The sequence below is a fragment of the Rattus rattus genome, chromosome 12 (genome assembly GCF_011064425.1).
Source record: "Rattus rattus isolate New Zealand chromosome 12, Rrattus_CSIRO_v1, whole genome shotgun sequence".
NCBI classification, from domain to species: domain Eukaryota; kingdom Metazoa; phylum Chordata; class Mammalia; order Rodentia; family Muridae; genus Rattus; species Rattus rattus.
In genome coordinates this window covers 66,804,682-66,815,976 of record NC_046165.1, presented here as the reverse complement: position 1 = coordinate 66,815,976, position 11,295 = coordinate 66,804,682, and positions in this window count along the sequence as shown.

Genomic DNA, 11,295 nt, shown 5'->3' with positions numbered 1-11,295 from the left:
CACTGTGGGATTGGGTCCCACTTTAGTCCAGTATGACCTCATGTTCAGTTAATTACACCTGAACATTCATTGCTATCTGATCTATTTTCACACAGGGCCACATTCATTGGTATCTGGGGGGGGTCATTATTCAAACATTATTTTGGGGAGCATAATTTGACCAACAATAATCCCCCTCCAATCTAGTTCATAGCCTGGGGCTCTGCTCATGCTAGGCAAGCTCTTTGCCACTGAACTAGAGTTCCCGCTAGATAATGTGTATATCCGTACAGGCCACTGACTAGCCATGACTCCAGGAGTAAGAAAGTGAAACTGCGGCTAGAGGTTGCCGTTCAGTAAAGGAAGAACCAGCAGCATCCCCACTCTTGGTCCTTCCAACAAGGAGGCAGATGGGATGAATTGAGAGGAAGATCAAAGGCCAGCAGGGGGCCTGAGGGCAGAGTGAGGTACCAGTCAGACACCCCGGAGGTTATCAATCACCTCCAGCCCTTTTAACTTGCTCCTGGACCTTTCATTTTTCTTGATCCACTCTTTCCTGCCACTTGCTTCTTCTCTGTCTCCTCTGTCATCCTCATCCTCTGAGCCCCAAAGCAAGGAAGAAATATATTAATGTGATCAAAGGACTTCCAAGGGACATTGGCATGCTCCCATCAGGTTCTCAGTACTTTATGAAATGTTATGTTCATGATCAGGACAACCTCCATGCAGCACCGAGTACTAGCTGAGGAGCAGGGCCTGCAAAGTCTCTTCTGTTCAATGTCCTCAGATCCTTCCGTCCTGTCTCATCCATTTCAGAGGACACAGTAGAATGGCCAACATGTGACTAGTGGCAAGGAGGCACACAGCAAATGAGGAGAGCAGGGACACATCCCAGCAGGCTAAAGAGTTTTCTCACACACCAGGTTAACCCATTCTGATTTCAAGGAAACATTTGGTCGTTCTTGTTACAGATGTTTATAAAGCGCCCACCAGGAATGAAGGGTCTTGCTAGAATATGTGGAAATGATTCAGACTCACAGTCCTTGCCCTCGAGAAGTTTATAATTTTAGGGGAGAAACACTATGCAAGTAGCTGCATGTGCTGCAAAGGTCCCAGAAGTCTGCAGTGTTTGGGGAGGACGGTGATGGGGGAGTCACTAGCAGAGGTGCAGTGTCTGGGGGGGGGGACAGTTGTGACTGGAGAGTCACTAGCAGATGTACAAGTATTTGCTCAGGAATGGCAACTGTTCACTAGCGGCTTTCCTGTGAAGGACTCACCTGCCACCCAGTTACTTCAACCAAGGCGTTGGCATTTGATACAGTTGGACACATTAGGGAAGAACCCCACATGGGCAAGATATAGGGAGTGTGGTAGAAATGAGGCTGAAAAGCTCATGAACCTAAGAATAATAGGGTTCACTTCAGATTCTGGGGGGGGGTTAGAGTGTCGAGGTGGAGGTAGACTCGAGAGAATCTGGCAGATGAGAGATTGTTGCTGATGGGAAACATGGAGCAGCTAAAATCTTGGTGTCATCATGACAAGGGCAGGGCAGACCAAGGGGAGTCAGGTAGGGAGATGAGATAAAGTACAGAATGGGGCTTGTGGTGTCTACAGTCCAGCATGGAGTAGAGTACATGTGTGGGATTGGAGGGCAGGCAGGTCTGGGTTATTGAGCTCCAAGGTGAAGATTATTAACCATGAGGTGGATGTGAAAGAGAGAGGGATGCTCAGCCCTTTCTATAAATAGAAATTCCATATTGTCCATGTCTAAAGCTACAGAGCCTTTACATTACATTAGGCGCTCTGTCCTCTAAAGGCAACTGAGGGGACTTGAATATCCACAAGTTTTAGAATTCAAGGATTGGCAGATGTCTGTGTTCTGGAAGCAATCCTCTGTGGATATGGAGGGACACCTAGGTTGGTTGGTTGGAAGAATTCTCGTTGCTTGTCTAAGAGAGCTGCAGAGATGGCTCAGTTGTTAGGAGAGCCTACTGATCGTCCAGAGAACTGGAGTTCGGGTCCTGTCACCTTCATCTGGCTGCTCACAAGCATCGAAACTCCAACTTCAGGAGGTCCAGGTACTCTCTTCTGGCACCTGCAGGCCCCTGCATTCACGTGCGCACACAGACACATAGATACACACTAAAAATTAAATAAATCTTTTTAAAATTAAAGATGATTTTCCTAACAGTTATAGATGGACTAATAATAATGTCCTCAAGATGGCTCAGCTGGTAAAGTGCCTGCCCAAGAAGGCTGGCAATCCGAGTTCTATTCCCGAGTTCACAGAGATGTGGATGGATAATATAGACCCCAGCACCCTCCCCACCAAATTTTACTAATGACCAGTAATGGAATCCTTTAGAGCAGTGGTTCTCATCCTATAGTTCTCAACCCCTTTGAGGGTCAAATGACCCTTTCACAGGGGTCACCCAAGACCATCGGAAAGCACAGATATTTACTTGGTGATTCATTACATTAGCAAAATTATAGTTATGAAGTAGCAATGAAATCATTTTATGGTTGGGGGTCACCACAGCATGAGGAACTGTATTAAAGGGTTGTAGTGTTAGGAAGGCTGAGAACCACTGCGTTAGAGGCAGTAAGCTTCCTGCTTTAATTTGGGCTGAAGTTGGCTGAAAGCTAATGCTGTAGATGGGGAGAGAAGATGGGGGGAGATGTCCCTTCCCCGGTTTCCTTCAATTTCAACCCCAGCAGCAGGCTTGGTTCTTGACTCCCCTGTGATGCAGGTGGAACCAACAGTCAAGGTTTATTCTATGACACCCAGCATGATGAAAGCAGAGACACCCAGAGGAGGGGGCAGGTGGGTCAAGTGCAACAGCCAAAGGCTGCCGTTAGTATCCGGACCTCTAAGACCAGGGCAACCATTTCTGCTCCTGTGGCTATCCCTGGGGTGGTCTGAGGTGGTCTCCTTTCTGGAATAGGTGGAGGCTTTCTTAGAAGCAGTTCTTAGCCAACATTTAATTTGCTGAAATTCCACACATTAGATATTAGAGCTGAGAGGTCTACTAGGGAAAGGGGCAAAGACAGTCGGCCAGTGTGCATCAGGGGTCCCCTGGGGAGCTTTGCTTTACTCCCAGAGTCTTGTCTTTCCTCTTATCTGGTCAGCTTGGATCTCTGATACCCAGCTGAGTACTCTTATTTAACTTCCTCAGTCTTCCCAACCTCCCTGGCTTAACTCCGCATCCATTTTAACCCTAACTTTTGTTTTCACCTATAATGGGAAAGTTGTGTGAGCTCCTAATGTTCTCAGAGCCCCGAGTTTGAGACCACGGCAGGCATTGCTTTAGAGATTAGGCACATGTGTGCAAACACACACACACACACACACACACACACACACACGCACATACATGCGGAGATACACACACATACATTCTACACAGACAAGACTATAAATTAGACTGACATTGGTTTTAAGACTTTCACATGATAATCACAATTTTGTTTTAATCTACTATGAAATTAATACTATAGGAAAATATGCACATACATACATACAAACAGGTATACAGTATACGTGTTTTGATTTATGCAGGTACTTTGGAATTATCGCCACAATGAAGCTACTTACTCCACACAACACCTCCCATTGTGTATGTGAAAATTAAGATTTACTCTTAGCTAATTTCAAATGTGGAGCATGGTGCTGTAAACTGTACTCCCTGTAACCCATCATTATGTGTGCGGGCAGTTCTGAAACTGGTGGGCAGACTCATTGGAGTTTCCATGAGCCACCATGGTTGCCGGAATTGAACCTTGTGGACCTCTGAAGAACAGTCAGTGTTCCTAACTACTGAGCCATCTTCCAGTCCTCAAACGACTTTAAGGGTCACCTTTCAGACCATCTGCATGTAAGATATTTATATTATGATTCATGATTGCAGCAAATTGCTAGTTATAGTGGCAACAAATGACTTTGTGGTAGTTAACACAAGAGGAGGTGGTGTATTAGGGTCACAGCATTAGGAAGGTTGAGAACCATTGGTCTAACTTGTTTATCATAACTGAAACTTAGTACCTTTTGGCCAACATCTTTCCATTTCTCCCATTTCCTAGGTGCCACACAGCCACCACAGCTGCCCTAGATCCCGTGAGCCTGTTTTGTTTTAGGATCCCACAATGACAGACTTCAAGTACTTTGTGCAGAGGATTGCTCTGGTCCTCTGGTCCCAGGGTCATCTGTTGCCGGATGCTCTGAGAAATCCCCAGGGGATCTAAAGGGTCTTAAGAGATGCCAAGAAACCTCAGTGCTGCTCCTCTTCCCCCGTGATTCCCATTTTCCAGACACATCACACTTCGGGCTTTTGGGTGGGGAAAATAGAAACGGATATAGTGTTTGAATATGGAGCCCAATTATGGAGAGAAGTTCTACGAAGAAATTGGAGCTTTAAAATTTTATTGCAAGCCAATTCAAGAATTTTTAAAGGCAAACATATGAAGCTATGTTTGTGTTACCATACTTGAAGACTTGGAATCAATATAAAATGCATTAATTAATAGTTTCACTTTCTGAAACACCAGTGGGCACCACAGAATGCTCCCACATGTGAACACACGCATCTTCATTTCTCTGTGCTCTGAGATAGGGGTTCCACAGTCAGTCCTGACTATTCTTTAACCCACTGCACAGCTAAGGATGACCTTGAACTCTTGATCCCACTGTTTGCTATAAACCTGAAATGCCACAGCCGCTCTATTAATCTTTTGAACTTGAATTGACAAAAGGACGATTTTGGTTTTATTTTTGTTATAATTCATTATTTAATTTAACCTTCAAAATTTGAATGTCCATCTCAGTTTGAATATGCTTTATGCTCACCTATTTTTTGTAAAAATTATTTATATTTTCTGTGCATTGGTGTTTTGCCTGCATGTATGTCTGTGTGAGGGCGTGAGATCCTGGAGTTACAGACAGCTGTGAGCTGCCATGTGGGTGCTGGGAATTGAACCTGTGTCCTCTGAGAGCAGGGTGTTTTAATCTGTCAACAACTCTCCAGACCCCACTCACCCCTTTTTTTTTTTCATAAGACTCAGGTCCAATGGAGTAGCACAAAAATGAAAATGGTCTTTGTAAATCATAAATAGAATTGAAGGAAAAGTGCAACTTCTTGGCTTGCTTTCCTGCCATGGTGCTCGGGCCATAGTTAAAATAAAATGGTAGTTCTACCTTAAAGCCAACACCAGTCCAATTTGTAGTTGGAAGTCACAGCCATGGCAGCTTTTCAACAACAGGTGGAGCTAGTACACAGCACCTCAGCCTATGGCTTCATCACTGGTGTGTGCTCCCAGGTGGCAGGGAGGCTTGAGACTCAAGATGCTTGGGCTCAGAGCCCTCCTTCTAGAGGCGGAGATGTGCAAGCCATGTGGCATGAAGGCTGTTCTGGGGGGCAAGAAGACGCTTCAGTCCTTGTGCTTACATCACTCCTGACTACACGACACAACGTGCAAAAAGCAGTAAAGGAAGGCTAGGTTGTGCCTGTGCTGTCCATCTGATGTCCTGCACAAGGAGACCTGGAAATGTGGGGAAGGGGTGGGATGAGTGCTAGGATGATAATTGAAGGTTAGGGTATTTGAACCATCAAGAAAAAAAATGCCTGGCACTTCCTGTTTATTTCTTTCTAAGATGTAAAAGGTGAGGTACCATTAGATGTCTAAGAAAATGTCCTCTGGGGAGAACAACGCCTATAAAGATGGAGGATGGATACTATTACCATAGGACACTGGTTGTCGCTGCAGCCCGAGTCTGCAAAGCTTGCAACAGGTGGAAAGTTACTCTCATTAAATTCTATTTCAGGGAGTGCATTGTAAAATTGTGTGTTTGTCCCCAGATTGCTGCCAATTATGATCAACAAAGACTTCTTTTCTAAATAAGCCAAGTTTAATTTTATACCACCGTATAACATTCTAATTGCCGTTAAGTGTTCTCTTTAAACTGAAAAATCTTTATTAGAAGAGCAGAAGGCTGGGGGATGGCTCAGTGGGTAAGGCATGCGCTGTAACATGAGGAACTGTTCAGATCCTCAGGACCCACATGCTTTGAGTGGACCTGTAACCCCAAGCGTTCTTACTGAGAGACGCGGAAAGGACAGGCTGGCGGAATACCCAGAGTTGGCCAGCAGGCTAGCCTGCATACATCAAAACACAGCTGAAACCTTGTCTCAAAGAAGATGGAAAGCAAGTACCAGTACCCAACACTGTCCTGACCTCCGTATGTGCACCTGCATGTACACACATGCATATGTCCGGGCTCACGGATGAACAAAAGAGGAAGAGCTCAGTTAATGGATCAATTAATACAGCTGCATCTCCTTTACCTTGTTTACAAAATGTAAAAGACAGAATGCTGGAACCGTCCCTTGACTGTTTTACAACATTTAAAGAATCATAAACACTTCTGTTATGACTATTTTATTATTTTAAAGGTAATCCTTTTAAATTTTGTCTACTTTTGACGCTTTCCTAATGTCAAGCATCTATCTATTGGAGGCTGGACTATAAGTTAAATGTTTCTGGAGTAACACTATATTCCTTTGAACACACACACACACACACACACACACACACACACACACACACTTAGATATCTTTTCTGATTAAATTTATGGTTATCTATCCTCCTCCTCCTCTTCTTTCATGATCGAGATCCAAACCCAGGGTTTGAGCATTCTGGAAAATGTTCTACCAATTGAGCTATAATTCCTTAGATTTACCACTTCTGCTTGCCCACTGAAGCTATGAATGTATGCAAAATGCTTTTTTTTTAAAATCAGGAACTTAAAATTAGTAATTCCCCTTAGCAATTTAATAGGCTTAGCAATGGCTTAATTCCTATTGATGATGCAAAGTGTGTTGGAAGAGAAAGCATTAAAAAATTGCTTCAAGAAACACATACAATTCACATAAAATACAGTGGTTTAAAGGACTAGGTCAAATTCTCCTTCTTTTGTAAAACCTCTCTCACCACCTGAATCATCCAGTTTAAGGAACCTTTGACAATTACGTCTTTTGTATATGTCAGAAGACCTGAGGTTGCTTTGAAGCCACATTGTCTTCTTTTGTGTATTTTGTTGATACATTTGCTCTGTTTTTTTTCCTTTCACTAGTTTCTCTAGTCTGCTAGTAGCAGATTTTTTATTGGTCTTGATTCTATGTGTTCTATCCACTTGAAATCCCTTCTAGTCTTGGAGAGAGTTGTGTTTGTCGTTCACCTTTCTGCTGCCAGATTAGTCCCATGGTTTTCTTCCAAAGCTTTAGTGTGGAGTTCACCTGCTGATGGATTTCTTTTTGCCCCAACTTTCTTATTTTTTTTTTTACATAGGTTTACATTCCTAGGTAATAAGAAAGGAATGAAGATAAATGTACACATGTAGTAGTTTCTGTAACTTGGACTAAAAAGGGATATGGTTATTTTGGTTAAAATTTTAAAACATTAAGTTGATTAGTGGTTCTTAAAATTTGGTCTTCAGACTCCCACCACCAACAGCATCACCTAGGGGTGAGTTATAAATGCTGAGAACCAGAAGCACTTCTTGTACCCACGGAACAAGAAGCTTTTGGGGATAGAACCAGCCAGTCCATTTTTACTCTATCCAGATGATTCTGTGCAAAACAAAGCTCCTGAGCTGCCTAACAAACTATGCTCATCAAGGGGCAAAAGTATGATATTAGAGGGTAACCAGCCACTCTACTTTGGATACGTGTATCAACAGGAGGAATTTCATCCTGGAACTCTAAACCTGGTCAAAAGCTGACAACTGGAGAGATCACCGCCTTGGGAAGGGCATATATTGTTGTTACATGAAATAGCCATGTTGTCAAACTGCCTTCTGAATAAAGATTTATTCCCATTACATTTGTGTTAGTTCCCAACTTTTGTCATAGGTGCTTGTTTTGCAGTGGGCAGCAGTTGAAAACAGAGACCCATACCTGGTCAAAGTGTCAGTCTGATTAACTGTGAATGCTAGCGGTGGATGAATCCTGTCGTCCAAAAGTTCAGAGACCGTAATGGAAGAGTGGGCAGAAGGAATGTAGGATCCGATAAGGGAAAAAGCCGTGAAAATGCTGATACCTGGACCAACATGGCTGGACACCCACTCATACTCCTTGTGGTTTTACATGCACAAGACCTGTACAAGATCAAGCCGGACAAAGTTCCAGCATGAATGGGGAGGGGACCCTAAGGCCCCACCCTGTTGAGGAGTTATTGACCGTTGACAGATTGCTGAGGAGGGAGTGTCACTAGGTTACCTAACCCCAGTGGATGAAACCACACCCATGTGCATATGGGAAGCAGCACTGACCTCAGGTTTATTAATAACAACCAAACAAGGCGTCAAGTTGAAGGGGAGAGGTGGGATGGGGAACTCACAGGGAGCTGGAGGAGGTATGGTGGATGGATATGACCAATGCATCCCTAGGATATATGCAATCTTCAACAAATAAGTAAAAATACTAACCATGCTACAGATGCAATAAAAATTAGAAGATAAGGGTTGAGTTGCCAGCCTAGAAAAACTGGACACTGTCCTTGACACAGTTTCTTTTATTCTCCTTGCTTTTTATGCTAATTTACAGCCTTGTTCAGTGTTTCCCTCTTACAACATTATTTTTCTCTTACTAACTTCTTTTAATATAAAGTTACATTTTAATTTTCATTTTCTCCCTTTTCCTTTGAGGTAAAATTGGGTTTTAAGTCAGAAGAGTGAAGAGACAGTCAAGTGGGAAAAATTTCTTTTTGACAGCTATGGGTCTGGCAGGGAATTACTATCTACAATCTATAAAGAACTAGGAAAGTTAAAGGGGTGAAAAGTTAAAGTTTTCATTTCTACTTATTTTCCTATTTTCTATCTTTCCATTCTACTTACCAGCTAGTCTTTTAGTTGTCACTTTCTTGCCCCTCCCTCTGAGTGTGGAATGATTTCCTCAGATCAGACTTCCAACTTGTTGATTCTGCTTTTACCTGTGTTTTCTGATTTTTAATCTTTGGCTTTTGATGTAACAATTGCTGCTTTTCATTTATAGATTGCGTATTTTACTTTTGATAATTTCCTACTGATGGTATTTTTTTTATGATTCAGTTTATACACCATACGTGAGTATTTTGTAGTTTGTAGGTAGAACTTTTAAATATCTGAAAATTTTAAGTGTTCAGTTCTGCTTGTTTCTGCTGACTCTTATTCATGGTGATTTGCTTCTTTATTTTGTACGTTTGGATCAGACCCTCGTATTTGGTTGATCTTAATGTCTGGAAAGCCTAGAGAGCTATTAACTAATGATGTTTGTAATAGAGGCAGCCATAGTTTTCACTGGACTTCTGTAGTCTCTGGTGAAGTTGCCTTATAGCTTAACACCCACTCCTTAGTCATAGCGAGATTGATCTCAGCATCTGTCCTCAGAGCGGTCTTCCCTCCTCACCCACACGGCTCACTCGTTATTTCTCCTCCTTGTATGTTTCCATCATGAAACATCAGTACAGGCTAAGTCCAACAGTGGTTTAAACATAGTAAAAGTTGGATGGATTCTCGATCTGCGCGAGGCCTTGCGGTAGGCCACAGTACCTACATGCACTGACTAGGCTGTCTTACTCTAGCATGTCAATCTTAAGGCAAACACACAATTTTTTTTTTTTTTTTTTGCTTTTGGCAAAATGGCCATTTTTTAAAAATCTTTATTTACTTGGGTATTTCTTATTTACATTTCGATATTTTTATTGTTATTCCCTTTCCCGGTTTCCGGGTCAACATCCCCCTAGCCCCTCCCCCCTCCCCTTCTATATGGTGTTCCTCCCCACCCCCCCCCCCATTACCACCTCCCCCCCAACAATCACGCCACTGGGGGGTCCAGCCTGGCAGGACCAAGGGCTTCCCTTCCACTGGTGCTCTTACTCAGGCTATTCATTGCTACCTGTGGTTGGAGCCCAGGGTCAGTCCATGTATAGCCTTTAGAGTGGCTTAGTCCCTGGAAGCTCTGGTTGCTTGGCATTGTTGGTCATAGGGGTCTCAGCCCCTTCAAGCTCTTCCAGTCCTTTCTCTGATTCCTCAAATAGGGGTCCCGTTTCTCAGTTCAGTGGTTTAATGATGGCATTCGCCATGTATTTGCTGTATTCTGGCTGCAAACACACAATCTTTTACTCTCTCCACTCAGTGTGACCCTTGTCATCCTGTTTGCTACTGGCCAGGAGTAGTTCTTGACCTCTTTAGCTGGAAAGCTAAGAAGTGCAGCCATTCCCAGGAAGAAGAAGAGCAGAAGCAGGTTTTGGTGAGTCCCTAAATGTTCAACCCAAGCCTGCCAACCACCAAAAAGCCCAGTGCAAATGCTCCCACTATCTGGTGAGCTCTGCTGCAACAGAAATTTCCAGATAACTTACTAATATTATACTGGGTTTCAAGAAAACGAATGTCACAAATGCTGCTTTGGGTCCTTAAAACTTAAGTGACTAGTTATTATGAGCTGTCAGGAGGAAGGAGATAATACCTAACTGTTTTAGAACACACTTTTAAGTTTGATAGAAGGGAATGGAGTGGATATGAGTTACAGATACCCCCGTTGCAGTGCATAGAGACACGAGGGAAGCTATTTGAAAGAAGCACTATCAGAGAAATGGGGAAAGATAGCAATACCCACTGTCATTCACTAATTGCCCTTCAAAACAGTTAAACCTCCTCAGATTCTTCTCTGATAAGTATCCTAGTGATGCTTGCATGAAATTATTGACTCTGGATGATTTAGGATCTATAACAGTGGAATTAGCTCTCCTAAGTTCTGATTAAAATGATTATTAGTTTTTGCTTCTTTTACTGGTTTTGAAATTTCAGTTATATTTATTTGTTATTGTGTGTTCATGCACACTTGTGGTGGTCATTGGACAACTTAACCCACCCAGCCATCCATCCATCATCCCATCCATCCACCCCACCCATCCACCCAACCATCCATCCATCCATCCATCCATCCATCCATCCATCCATCCACCATCCATCCACCCATCCATCCATCCATCCATCCATCCATCTACCCATCCAACTATCCATCCATCCATCCATCCATCCATCCATCCATCCACCTATCCACTCATCCATCCATCCATCCATCCACCCACCTACCCACCCACCCATCCACCCACACATCCATCCACCCACCTACTCACCCATGCACCTATCCACCCACCCACACCCACCCACCCACACATCCATCCCCCCACACCTCCCCCCCCACCCATCCATCCATCCATCCACCCATCCATCCATCCACTCATCCATCCATCCATCCCTCCATCCATCCATCCACCCATCC